The sequence below is a fragment of the Pagrus pagrus genome (assembly GCF_965226575.1).
Source record: "Pagrus pagrus genome assembly, chromosome: 10".
NCBI lineage: Eukaryota > Metazoa > Chordata > Actinopteri > Spariformes > Sparidae > Pagrus > Pagrus pagrus.
This window is the reverse complement of record NC_140194.1, coordinates 29455574-29470043: the sequence shown is the minus strand read 5'-3', so window position 1 is coordinate 29470043 and position 14470 is coordinate 29455574.

Below are 14470 nucleotides of genomic sequence, written 5' to 3'. Positions count from 1 at the left end.
TGGCTCTGCCCACCTCCGCTGACCCTTATCCTTACTGGGAGGAAGGGAGGGGAGAGGAGGAGAAGTGGGGGAGGTGCAGAATATAAAGGAGTTAATTTTAATACACTCATGCCCACAAACGCGTTCGGTTTCTCTCTCACATACAGTTTCTGTCTTACATACACACACACACGCACACAGCCTGGGTTATGAAGTGTTGGCGCTTTGAAACAGTCAATTACCCTCTGCCTAGGGAGGATACCTGCTGTTAATTACTGCTCAGTGTTTTATATGGAGAGTAAATAAAGAGCCCGCTGACATTCACATTCCATCATTGTGTCCCTGAGCACACACTATATTGTGTATGTGTGTGTTATTTGATGTTAAGTCAACCCCTAAGACATTTTTGTGAAAACACTTCAGACAGGACTTGTCCAAAGATTCTCTCTGTCTATATCACCCACTGTATCACTTCCTTTTTCTGTAGAACAATAGAATAGGTTGAATGTAAATGTTTTACATGTGCCTAATGATCTATCGCGTGTGTACCGCTTTATTTCATGTAAACTTTAACATAGGTTGAACCCTTGCACTGATAAAATGCAAATAATAATAGTAATAGACAGCACACAGACACTAAAAAACCACAACACCCTCTGCCCTCAGCTCAAATTTAGAGGCCTGTACTGTAAAAGAGCAGTCACAAGTTTGAATTCAAGCCTGATTTACTGCCCCATTTTATTGAAATTCTGTACACGAGAAGGGAGGAAAGCAATATATTTGCCAATCGTCCAGCTAAATGGGTCTCACTGCTAAACATTGTTGAATATCCTGGGGTTATGGGGCCATGTTTTGTCATATTATACCTCTTTGCCTCAAAAGCCATCACAGTAAATCTGGTCGGGAAGTCGTATTAAATGGTGCAGTAGATGTCTGCTGAGACGGAGGCTGAGTGCAATCCTGGCACTTTGAGTGTACTCTGCAGTCTTAAAGTGAAGAAGTGCAGCTGCTCCTTTGGCCCTGTAAAAATACTTAAATGAGCAGATTATTATGGAGAGAGCGGATCCTGCTCCTCTTAACTCATCTCTTTTCTTTTTCTCTTTGTGGCAAATCTTCAAACATATAGCAATTTAACAATTATAATTGATTTAAATCTAAAAGATTTACCCGTTCATATTTTGGTAGAGACGATTAAGATTTGTATTAAAAGGTGCCTTTCGAGCAATGAAAAGACATCTCCCTCAAATCTTTAAATCAATCTTGGTGTTGTGTTTGTGTTGTTATTTGTTGTGTTCTGTCCAAGTGTTTGGACATATGCTTTGGCAAAATTGTTGTTAAACTTTCATGCCAATAAAGCCATCTTTGAATTTGATTTTGAATTTGAAAATTCTTCAGTTTCTTGTTTAAATATACCGACTCTTCAAAGACCATATACTGTTTGAATTCTATAATTATCAACTACAAATTATGGATAATTGCACAAGTTGTTGCATAAAAAATTGGATATTGTTGATTGTAAAGTTTGAGTTCAGACTGATTCGACCAAAAATCTGCACTGGATTACCCCAACAAACAATAAATAACGGGACTTTGACAAAAATGAATGCAGACATAAAGTTCACTGGATAAATTACACAAGATTTGTTTATTTCCTCCAGTAAGGAATTAAATGTTAACTACCTGGGATAAAAGAAAAAGTACATCAAAATGTTTAAAATGCAGCAGCATAAAAAAAGGATTTTGTAAAGGCCCTCTTTAAATTCAGAGATAATAACACAACCGACATCTGCTCACATCTTTTCATTTACCACTACACTGTCCTGTGGCTACATTCATTGTGCGATGTGCAGTTAAACAACAAACTCAATTATAGAAAATATTTACAATAACAATATTATCATTTTATGGAAATATTCTTGTTTTTCCACCATTTCACTAAGCTAAATTTAGTCATGGAAGACCTGTCTTAATCCATTCCTCCCAAACCAAATCTCTCATCAGCTACAGGATGTGTGTGAGTTTATACACACAGTAAATCAGTTAACTACCCCTTTAACAGTTGAACTCATCAGTAGAATTAAAAGGAAAAAAAAACAAAAAACATCCAAACTAAAACTTCTCAGTGTTTTACTGTTTTCTTCACATAGCATTTCTTAGTCTCAGCTTTGAAATATTGTTGTGCCGTTTGTCTTCTGTGGTTTCTATCTCTGCACATTTTTACTGCGGTGAAACCTCACGACGCTGATAAATAACAGGCTTCACCTTTTCCTTAGCGGGGCTCAGCATGACTGACTGCACTCCTAGTCTCTCTGAGAGTGTGTCCTCAGCTGTGAATCACTTGTGTTCAACACACACCTAGGCTCACAAGCGCACACACAGTCCACTCGTCTTTCACCCACGAGGAGAGAGCGAAGTGGAGAAGATAATCTCTGAGACATCGCCCTGCTGTCAAAGGTCAGCGGAGTTGAAAGGTCACCCTCCACATCATTTATAGGCTCTTAAATAAGCCCAGGCCTTATGCTTCAGCCAACTCTCCCTTTTCAAGCAGTTATCAGACTCTACAAGTTATGAATTATCTTTGCCGATGAGCATGTCTGCATATTGAGTGATCATAGAAACCGTGAAAGAGACAAGAGACAATTAAGGGAAGAAGAGACATGGGAGAAAAATATTGAAAATAAATACAGCAAAAGAAGGAGACAAATATTGGAGATGCAGGCCAGTGTTTCTTAAAGTGTTCTTCGGAATTTTACCATAACATTAATCATTACTACGTGAGCTTTTAGACATTTGTGTAAATGTCATAAACAACACGATTAATTTCTAAAAATATAGAGAAGGAACTAAATGGATGATGGGCTCAGATGCACTCTCCCTGTTCACTTTAACTTACCTCTGCTCCTGCACACTGTTGACCACGAGCAGCTGTAACTATAGTAACAAAACATGTTGATGAAGTTGAGCGATAAGGGGGTTCATTACAACCTGAAGTCATTCTGTTTATTACTTCTTAGCACTGATCCTTTAACCTTTTAATATTGTCCAGCTACACTGTCAACATCTGTATGACAGACTCTTGAACTGTGTGTGATAGACAGATGTTCCAGACTGTTGTTTTCACAACATTAGAAATACAATAGCAACTACGAGCTTTAAAAATTGAAACAATGGGATAAAGAAAGATGTTGAAAGGTTCTTCCTGATATTCTCTTTTTAAAAGAAAGTCAATTAACTTAGATTATAAGTCAGCAAATAAAGGTGTTTAGGAAAGATACAGGTACTGAAATGGCTTCATATTTTCCACATCAGTGTGTCTGCCAATGACTGGCTAGTTATGTAACCAAGTTTCAACAATAGCACAACCACAAAAAGCATTTTACATGGTGCATGACTATTGCCTGGCAATGCACCAAAGGTCAGTGTGTTTGTGTGGCAGTTTAGCCTCTGACCGATTGCAGAACTCACCAGGAATTTCAGTTCTATTGTTTGTTACCTTTTTTCTCATGTTTCCTTTATTTAGTAGATTTATAAAGTCCTGGGATAAGTGACAATGTTTGATTCAAGCTGAAAGCTGTCGAGCTGATTTTCATTTTCTATGGACACATGTTCACCTCAGTTTGCATAGCCTCAAGATTATTTTGTGGCACCTGCACATTATGTCAATCATTTGTACTCACTTCATTAACATGTTTCTGTCCTGAGACTTTTATTAAAATGGATGAATTAATAATGACTTTAAAGTGAGTACAAAGTAATGCATGATTCTGAGGTTTATGCTTTGAGGTTCGAAAACTGAAAAGTGTTGATCTTTTAGAATAAAAGATCCTGCAGTGTCAAGAGGTTTTCAGTAAGGTAGAACGTTTAAAAGGAATATGCTAAATAATGTTCATCATTTCCATTAAACCCACAGAAGGAAGCAACAGCTCCTCTGTGACAGTTAACAGAGAACTTGAAAAATGTGATACTTTTGATATTAACGACCATTAGCAACATTGGCTCAAGATGGTGGCTACCAGTTATCTTAGCATTATCTCAACTTGGGTTCCAACTACATTAATCTTTTCTTCACATAACTTGAGAAAGCCAACAGTTGCTGGGCTGTCATTGGCCATTGCTTCTAATTTGCGAGCTGTAGAAAATGGCAGCTTTTGTACGATTTTTTTCTGAACTATTCAATGAAATCAAAGCTCAGAAGCATGTTACAGTATTACCCGAACTACTGGCCATAACTTGCTGATTGAGTTAGCTTTCAGCAGCTAGGTTTTTTTTCTTTTTTATTGTATGACTTTGCAAGGCAAGTCCCTGAGGCAAAATATGTAAAAGTGCTCTGTGACCTAATTAGAGTAGGGTCTTTGCCATAAACATCTTTGTGAACCCTTAAAAATGTGTTATAGACATAGGCAGAGAAAGGATAAGAGAGGTAAAGATAGGATGAAGTGAGCGATAGAGGAGCCGGTCTGCTCTGTGATACTCTGTGGACTGTGGCTGTGACAGAATTATCCTCCACGGAGGACCACCTTGGCAGCAGACATACGTTTCTGATTTCCTGGGAAGGCTTTAACTTCTTATGGGTACATGGTCCTCCCACAGACCAACAATGTCACTGATGCCTATATATCTGCAGGAATGTGTGTGTTACAGTGTGTGTGTATGTGTGTGGTTGTCTTTGCATATGCACTCCACTCCAGAAGATGAAGCCATTTTGTTATTGATGGAGTTGGGGGCCTACAGCTCAGGTCTGGGTCATACAGACACTGACAAACACGTGCACACACACACAGACTACAAGAGGTGTCGGTCTGTGAGTTCCTCCCTCAGTGGGTTGCTCACGGTCGGTATGATGGAGAACTCTTTCTCACTCCAGGGGATCCTATAAACCTGTCACAACCGTGATCTTTATCTCTCTGTCTCTCTACGACTCGCTCTTTCTCTCTCTGGTGTTCTTTCTCTTGTTTCAAGGTGCAAGTTTTGCATTTGTGAGTGCATGTTCCATTTCCAGCAGTATGAAGCCTCACATGAGCTCAGAAGTATGTCTCTCTCAGTCTCACACACGCATGCACTACCCTCTAAATCACAGGCCCAGAACGACCTGCCATGGTCCATTATGCTACAAATGTATTTGGTTACCAGTTTGGAAATGTCAGAGATTGGAGGCCTTTCTGTCCATAACAACACTGTTGTGTTCTTCTTGTTTTGATGTTGAACCGCAGCTTGAACTCACAGATAACGGCTGCTATGTTTGACCTTGTTTTCATAGATTTTGTTTCAAATAGATGGGACCTGTGAGGCTGAAACAATAAACTGAGGGTTTTGGGTAACATGTGATTTGTGTGTAACTCCTGACTTTGAAAAATGTTTATGAATTTAACAGCGCACGTTGAGCGCAGCAGTAATAACCGTTAATAAATTTAAAGCATTAAGAGGAGAATGTGACGGCAAAAGGTGAAGCTATTCAGACTTCCTGAGCAGGAGGTAAATGTCTCAAATAGAGCTAGTGTTGCTGGATCTTTTAAAAACATGGCATCATGTCTCTCCTTCTGACTACAACCTACAGGGATAAGTGAATTATTACTCAATGACCACTTGAGGCTGCAGACAAGATTAAAGCATCTGCGTACCAAACCCTCACCAATCACATTTATATATGATATATGTATATAATAATATATTTATTATATTATGCTTTGTGTGTGCATATGTGATAGAACAGCTGTGTCAGAGTGTCAGATTGCCTCTCATGGTGTTTATTTTCTCACGGTGAGTTAGCTAGTCTTCTCTGTAAATCTGTTGCAGTGGAAACTGTTTTTTAACATCATCCAGTATTGAAATTTGTTGCCAGCAACTGACTCATTGCTGGCTAGAGAGGGTGTACCTGGTGGCTGACTCTAGTAGCTCTCATGGCACAAGTAGGGAGACTATACTGCTTTATGGCTCTGCAGCTACTGTGGACCAGTTCCCAAACTTTTTTGCACCGCAGACTGTCCTAGCACAGACTTCATGTACTGCTGAAATCTGAAAATAGGCGACAACAGATCCTTGACGCTAGATCATCAGACCTAGTATAGTGAAAATCTAGTTAGTTAAAAATCTGTATATTGTTGTCAGTTGAGGGGTCATGGAATGATGAGGAAAAAATGCAGACTGCACTAAGTTCAAGGTAATAAAGCAAAAACAGTCTATTATTGGCTTGAAAGTTACATAATATTTTATTCAGGAGTACCAGAGATAGGAGAGCAGAGAGATGATTACAAATGAACAAGTAATCCCACTGACTGGCCCATTAACCACTCTGATACATCTCAGGTCTGTTTGTTTTGATAGTTCAGCAGCGAGGACACAGATGAATGTCTTTCTCTATTATGATTCCATTAGCAGAGCCAGTGTCATTTTCTCTCGCCTCTGTGGTTTTCCATGGACTGGTCTGCTTAGAGACCAACTGCCCTCTGCCCAGAGAGAGCCTTCCCAACAAGGGACACGTCTGGATGACCCCCTGGTATTCTGGAGGGGCAAGACCCAGGAGATAAAGAGTGAATAAAAGGACAAAGCAAATACAACCAAAATGGACATTTTACGAACTCACTAGAGGGTAGTAATTTGTCCTCACTTGCCACAGTTTTGGTTTGGACAAGGTCAAAGATATAAATATAAAAATGACAAGGAAGTAGGCCCCATGAGACAATGTTTGAATTCCCTCTGTGTATGTGACCAAGTACTAGTGTTGTAATTTCAATCCTGAGTTTTCTGTCCATATTCCAAAGGGTGATGGAATCAGTAACAACACTTCTTACTTCCTCTCACATTGGCATTACAGCGAGTGAAGTAGCATTCAGCAAGTGACACTAGTTTGTTTCTACATATATATTGCTGGTTGGAACAAGATGGCGGGATGTGACATAATACAGATCACAGTAGATAAACTGAACCCAGGAGACAAAAACTGTGACCAAGCACATTATTTCACACCAAACCATATTCTTAAAAGTGATCATGATCCAGCCAGCTGTGTGTTCTTCATAAATCCAAAAGGGTGGGTCAAGTTAATTGTTTTACAAGGTGCAAGTAAGTATCAAATCAAGTCCCAAACCAAGACGTTTTTTAAGATCAAGTCCAAAGCCAAGCCCCAGTTCAAGAACTACAAGTCCCAAGAAAAAACCCTGGAGTCACACTAACAATAACTGAGTCAAGCTTCTATTCAAGAACAACATGTCCCAAGTCCAGTCCAGAACAATTCACTATATGAAATTTAAGCCCATTTAATTCAATAGAGTAACAGTACTGTAAAATACAGGAATCGTGAATTTGGATAAACTATGTAACATTTAAAAGCACAATGATCAGCTGTGTCTATGTTATTCCTGTAGCTACAGCCATTTCTAACTTCCAAGCCAAAACTTTCACATATTGCAGTACAGTGTTTATCCATCTGTTGATTGCTGCCAAAGGCATTTCACACTCCAGCAAGTGTTCACTGCTGCTATCAGATTGATTTTAAATCTTTGCGGAGGACATCAGGTCATTCCAAGTTGAAACGCTTCCATCCACGCAGAGTAAAAGGAAATTATGTTTGTAATGGTTGGCCTTCAAAATACACCAGCATGATATGTTATTTTCACTTAGAAAAATATAAGCATGCAGGTTTAAAAATCGAGTTTGATAGAGTAAGATATCTAGAGTGATTAGTGGGCTGTTTTTCATTCATTGTTAAGAGTTATGATGTGGACGATCACTGAGGTGCAGCGGTCATTTTTCATTTCTTTGTTACTTCCAAAATAGTTTGACCTCAGACACTTACTGTGGGTTGTTATGGTTGCATATTGTCCACCACAGCACTGCATATTTAGCAAAGGGGAGCCACAACAGTGGACAAACCAAATAATGCAAACCTGCTAACCCCCAGCCTCATGGGTCCACAATTCCAACAAAATCCAACCGTTGGTCTCTTATCAGTGTCCTGCTGTATTTAAATTCACAATTCCTCCTCCAGCCTACAGTTTACAGACGTATACTTCACTCCTGTGTGGGAGATCAAGTTGAAGATGGAGTCTGCAGCTTGCATGGTCACAGTGTGCCAAACCGTGCTTTTATTTTAGAAAGTTGTAAATATATCTCTCTACAGGTTGTGTTTTACTGTTACAAAGCCAAGGCTGATTTTTCTATTTTGAGCCTTAACATTCACATTCTGTGGCCAGTAATTTTAGAAACAGCTCCAATGGCTGATTTACTGATACACAGAGGTCAGAGCTGTGATTTACTCACTTCCTGTAGTGCCTATCTGTTATTTGTTCTCATGTTTTTTCCTCTCTTAATCTTTTTTCATAACTGGTAAACATTTTTCTTTTGCAGATAACTCTTTTCCCTGTTTTAGGTGATTAGATAACTAGACATTCATGTCACCTTAGTTCCTTTTTTAATCATTTGCTGCGGACTAATTGGAGGTCAATTTCCTTTTTTTTTCTGAAAATAGCCTTGATAACTAATTGATCAAATGATGGATCAAGTGTTTTTGCTTTCAAATAACTATTTGGAGGGAGGCAATAATGCGAGTCGATAGTATCTGTTAGTCGTTGATTGATGGCGTTCAGTCCAGCCCTTAATGACCTGTCAGATGGCGGGAAAAATGAGGTCAAAGGTCCTCGGATTCAGATCAGCGGAGCTCCTGCCCACTGCCACTGTGGTCATCTCTCTGTGTGTCTCTGATAAAGAAGAACAGTGTTTGTTTTTTCTTGTGGTTCTTCATGTCGGAAGTGAAGTCGGGCCGTCCTCCAACAGCAACATGTGGAACTAGAAATAGAAGGTTGAGATTTGCAAGGGAGCCCTGATGGAAAGAAAACAGATGGAAGATAGAAATGTTAAGACAACTGCAAGAAAGCAGAGCAGTCTCCTACTGGTCTACATGGGCTCTAATTATTATCTGAGCTCAATTATCAGGAACTGTAGTCTGAAATGAACACGCTAAATGTTCCAAATCTTTTTCAAACTTTTCCAAACTCTAATTTCCCATCATTGTCTCAGCATGAGATACTTTCAGACTGTAGCACCAAGGCACAATGTTAAAATAATCTATTATAACACTTGATGACTGAGCCCATACCCCACCATCATCATTCCCTGTCAGCCCATTTGTTATTAAAGTGCTGGAATGTGTCTGGTACTTCATCATGGTGAGCAGTGCTGAGCGGTCACTCTGCAGCAGGAGGCCACATGACTGAGCTACGTCCTTACCCCCCATTCAACACACACACACACACGCTATGATAAAAACCCCAGGTATACACATTCCTCCTTCCAGTGACAACAAGACATTAAATTAAATGAGTCCACACACACATACTGTGCTGTAGAGACACATACATACACAGAGCTGATGATGGCAGACTGGTTAAGCTGATGGATGGTCTGAGAGCTAAGAGGTGTTTGTCTGGCAGGTCACCATGGGTGTCGAATCCAGCTATTCTTTGTTTTTATACTTGCGGCTCAGCTGTTTTCACCTTCTTGAAATGAACTATAACAAAACAAAACAAAACAGAGGGCCACGTTTCTGTGACTGTGCAGGCTGAACATAGTGTCGCACCAACTGAACCAGGGCGCACTGATCTTATTTCCCTGACTGTGCCAGTTTGGTGTCTTTGTTATCTATCTTCTAGTGACTCACCATGCGCCCCAGCGTGAGGAGAGGCTTGGTAGAAAGTGTGGCAGTGCCCATCCAGTAGGGCTGTCCCTAATCTGAGCAAGTCAACAATATCAAGCAGGCACAATGCTTAGATTCTGAAACACTCCCAGTGGGGTTTAAAGCCATGAGGCAGACGCAACAAAACTGTGTTGCACATGCAAGACCATAAAGACGTGCCCAGTGGAATCAAGGCATCAGAAATGAAGATGACGACTTGGCCATAACATTAGCCTATAGGATTCTGACACAAGTCTGTAAGTGAGGATGTCTTTTTAAATAAAGTTACACTTTACCAGCCGCACATTTGATATTGTATACGTAGAGACAAAATGAAAGAATACACCTTAAAAAGGTAATGCTGTGTCCTGGGTATCCTAAAATATATTCCGAAGACAGCAATGACTTAACCTGAGAATTTGACAGAGCTGGTTGTAAATTGAAATAAACCTTCTGGCTAAAGGTGATCACTGAAAACTACACCGGATGATAACAGGCTAGAGGCTTTAAACACGGCAGTTGTTTAAATTAAGCAGAATATTTACAGCTTCAATTTTGCTGAGAAAAAAGTAGGGAGCAAATGAAAGGACAACGTTTCATTGGTTTACAAGTACAAACCTTATCTTGTAGTGAAACCACTTTTTTATGCGGGGACAAGCCAAGAATGTTGCTTTTTTTGTCCTTTTTGTGAAACACTTTCAGTTGACCAGACGGTGAACCCAACACACAAACATACGCAGTCCTTCCTCTGGCTGATATCTGTTTCAGTGCTTTTCTCAGTTTTCTTGCCAGCAGGGTCATCTGCCCCGCTCTGTCTCGCTGTCAGCTACTTTATTGTGCTGGTTGGCTGACTGACTCTGGCTCATTATGAGCAGGTGACAAGGACAAGATGAAGATGGAGGGCAATGTTAGATCACTGAAGCCTGAGAGTCAAGTACTTAGTCCACTGTGGAAGAGTGGGAGGAAACAGACTTCACAAGTGTTTTTTCTTTGCTTTTTTTGCAAAAGAGCCTTACTCTTTGTATTTATACTGCACGTAAGTGTGCATGTTTCTGTCTATGCTTGAGGGAGATATACATTGTTATATGCCCAGTAAAGGGCAAACATGTTTTGTTGTTTATTGATTTACTGTAGCTCAACATTTGAATGAGGAACTATTTCCCTGTGGCGTCAATTAAGGTTGGCCTTTTCTAGGAAAAGACTTTACATTTTTTGGGGGGGGTGAAATTTGCTTATCCTTTTTTTTTGCTAAAAAGAGGATTGATACCTCTCTAATGTCTGTATGCTAAATTTGAAGATAAAGGAGAAGACTGTTAGCTTAGCTTAGCTTAAAGACTGTAAGCCAAGGGGAACAGCTAGCCTGGCTCTGTCTGAAAAGTAACATAATCCATCTGCAGGCACATCTAATTAACAGGTTATATCTTGCTTGAAATCCATCCAAAAATGTAAGTGTAGTTAATTGTTATAATGGAAAGTTATGTGATGGCACTATTCTCGGAGCTGTGACTTCTGGGAATGTCCTCTTGTTGCCTGGCAACCTTGACAACAAGACAGCAGGAAGTCAGTAAGGCTGGCCACAATACCTTAACTTTACCTAATTAGTGTGCAAAAGATTGCAATGTGATTGGTTCCACACATGCAAGACTTGTATTTCCATTTCCTCTGACAACATGGGATATTTAAGAAAAGGGAAATTAATCATGTTTTGGGTTAAAATAACTGTTTTCACACAAAATGAACCCTTGTCTCCCATGTGAAAGTCCTGTGGGTGACCCATTCATCCACCTAGCCCTATCCCATGTCTTTTGTTTACTGGTACTCACATATGTATGTATGTAACTTAATTTAAATAACTACATTGTTAATATATTCATTTATTTTAAGTATTTTTGGGGCAACAAAGGGTTGTGGTCACAGTCAGACTCTGGGCCGCTGCAGCGAGGACAAAGCCTCTGTACATGGGATGTATGATGTACCAACTAAACTACTGGGGTGCCCTAATATATTTATGTTAACCAAAACCATGATGTTTTCCTAAACCTATCCAAGTAGTTTTGGTGCCTAAACCAAGCTGCGACTGTCTCACAACGTTAACTATGCAATGTCATATACTGTACGTAAGCTCCGTTCTTATCAAGTTGTCAGGTACCATGTTGCCAGCAACAGAAATACTTTGCACATAGCCCAAGTTAAAACCACAACTTCCGTTTTACACGAGTACACAAATGTTTTTATTTCCAAAGATTTCAAACTTGTTACGTGCAATGATATACTGTAATATTATTGCACTACAGCCAACATTCTAGTATACTTATTCTTTATAGATAGACTTATACATCATCTAGTGACGTTTTCCACCTCCCAAGTTATCACTTTATCATCATTCCTACTGAGAGCATCCGAGTGAGTGTGAGTCAGATGTTACTTTGACAGCCTGCAGAGTTTGTAGCACAACATCAAAGCAGCACCCTCCGTCACCACCCAGCCATCAGATCCTGCTGTAGCCTTGACTGGGATACTTTCTCTGTTCACACTTAATTGCATTTCACTTTTGTCTCAAGTCCTTTATCTTTACTTTTTCTGATCCTCCATGCTTACAGTGGTCTGATAAGTTGGTATGGCTTAGAGCTGGTTAGATAAGATTTCTTAGTGCACAGACATAATTCATCAGAGCCTGTAACACCACATGAGGACATTTAGGTAGGCAGAAAGAGGTTAATCTCAGTCTTTTCCTTCCTCCTATTTATAACTTGTGTTTTACCAGTAGACTATCCTTATCAGACAAGAGTCAGTTCTGGTTTTGTGTGTTTATATAAAGTCTGTTTTGTATTTTTTTTCCATCCCAATATCTGCACTTCCTCTGAACACGACCTACACAAAGGCCAAACACCAGCTACACATGCATCCCCACAGTTCAAGGCTGAAATAACCGTTGTCATGTGGATTCATAGCATACATGATCCAAAACTGATGTAAGTTGCATGAGGATAAGGTCTCCACAGGCTGCATTCTTGTTTTAATTGATGGATGGTATGATGAGGACCAACACGAGGCTGTAGTTAACAAAATATTTTACAGGAGACTGATGAATCACCAGTTCTTTGCAGGCTGTTTTAGCATCAGACAATTCCAAGTGTCTGTGGAGTTAAATCAAAGGCATCTCAAGTGGGTCAGATGTTTGGATCTATTTTCAGATGTATATTAACTCATGTCTGCAGCTTCAGATTGTGTCTGTGGATTTGGCTGGATATTAAGGAGAGAGCTGTGATTTGTTGCTGCAGTATTCAACTGAAAATATATATACGTACTGATTTAGACGTTCTTTCTTCAGCCATCCGCTCAGAGACAGAGATAGTATCTTTGAAGAATTGTCTGCAACAACCAGAGCATAACTTACTTCACACAGCCTGCTGAAACTGATAGTAAGCCCACATCTGTGTGTGTGTTTGGCTGTGTCTGTGTTTGGCCGTCTCTGTATTTCTTCCTCTCCCTTTGTCCCCTTTTTCACATCTTCCTAGACAAAATTATCTGTTAAGTCTCCTAATTTTTTCTTGGAAATCAACACTTCCACAAGAACACAGGAAAAATCTCTCATGTACATTACTACTGGGTTATTGCTGTCCTTTGTAGGAGGACATCTGTTTATTCCATTACATGTGTTAAGATAACCTTCATAAGAAAATGGGATATCTTCCACTTGATGGAAAAATAGATGTAAAAGCATCATTTACAAATGGTTAGTATCTTATAGGACAAATGATGTCATTTGCAGTGAAATAGTTGTACATTTTTGGAATATGCTCATTTGCTTTCTTTCTGAGAGTGAGATGAGATGATCTGTCATTTTCATGTCTATACTTTAAATATTGAATGAATTCTACTACTATTTTCTTTCAGCTGTATGCAGGTATTGTAGCTTTTGTTGTGCTATAAATGAATTGAACTTGTCCAAAATGTTATAGTATGCAGAATGAGAGTTCACCCAAAAATGAAAGGAAAAATATTCAGTCATTATCTACTCACCTTCTAGTCCACAGAACATTGCTGGATCTTTACAGCAAAACAGTGCTGTAGCTTTCTCCTAAGCAACTGACGGAGATGGAGACTTAGCATCATCTGGTGTAATCCAAATCTCTGGAAGTCCCAAGACACCAAATTGATTTGAAAAGTGGATAAAATAAGATAGAAATCTCTACTGCAGCTGCTGAGCTAGAAGCGTTTAGCACGCACCCCATCTGCAGTGGGTGCACAAGCTCGACCGCATGTCGAGGATATAAATAACATCATTTCAAATCAATTTGGAATCTCGATGCTTCTGGAGACGAGTTGTATGGAGTTTTATTATATTTTTATATTTTTAAACTAGTCCTTGTCTAGTAGTTGTTTTGGATAATGTTTTTCTGTGAACCCCCAGAAATGTTGTGCGGAGTACAGGACTCTCCATAGGCATGAGCAAATAATGACTAGATTTGTATTTTTGGGTGAACTATTTCTTTAATGATTCTCAATTTCAGCAGGTGAAAGTTATTTCAAGCCATAACATTTTTGGGTATTTGTGTTCTTGCATGCGTGCGTGTGTGTAGTGGACTCAAGGTTGCTTGAATAAAAGTGTGTATTAATATCTGAAACCACACTGGTAGTACCACTCCCTCAGTATCTCTCACTCTTGGATAAAGTCCCATATCCGCTGAGTAAGACCAAGCCCTAAGTGCTCCCTTTTATAATATTTGCAAGGTGGCTGGTGTTTACTCAAACATCTTCAGATAGTCCAGTGCAGTCCGGCTCACCACCTGTGTTTGTAGGGAGAGTTTATCCGCTGCAGGT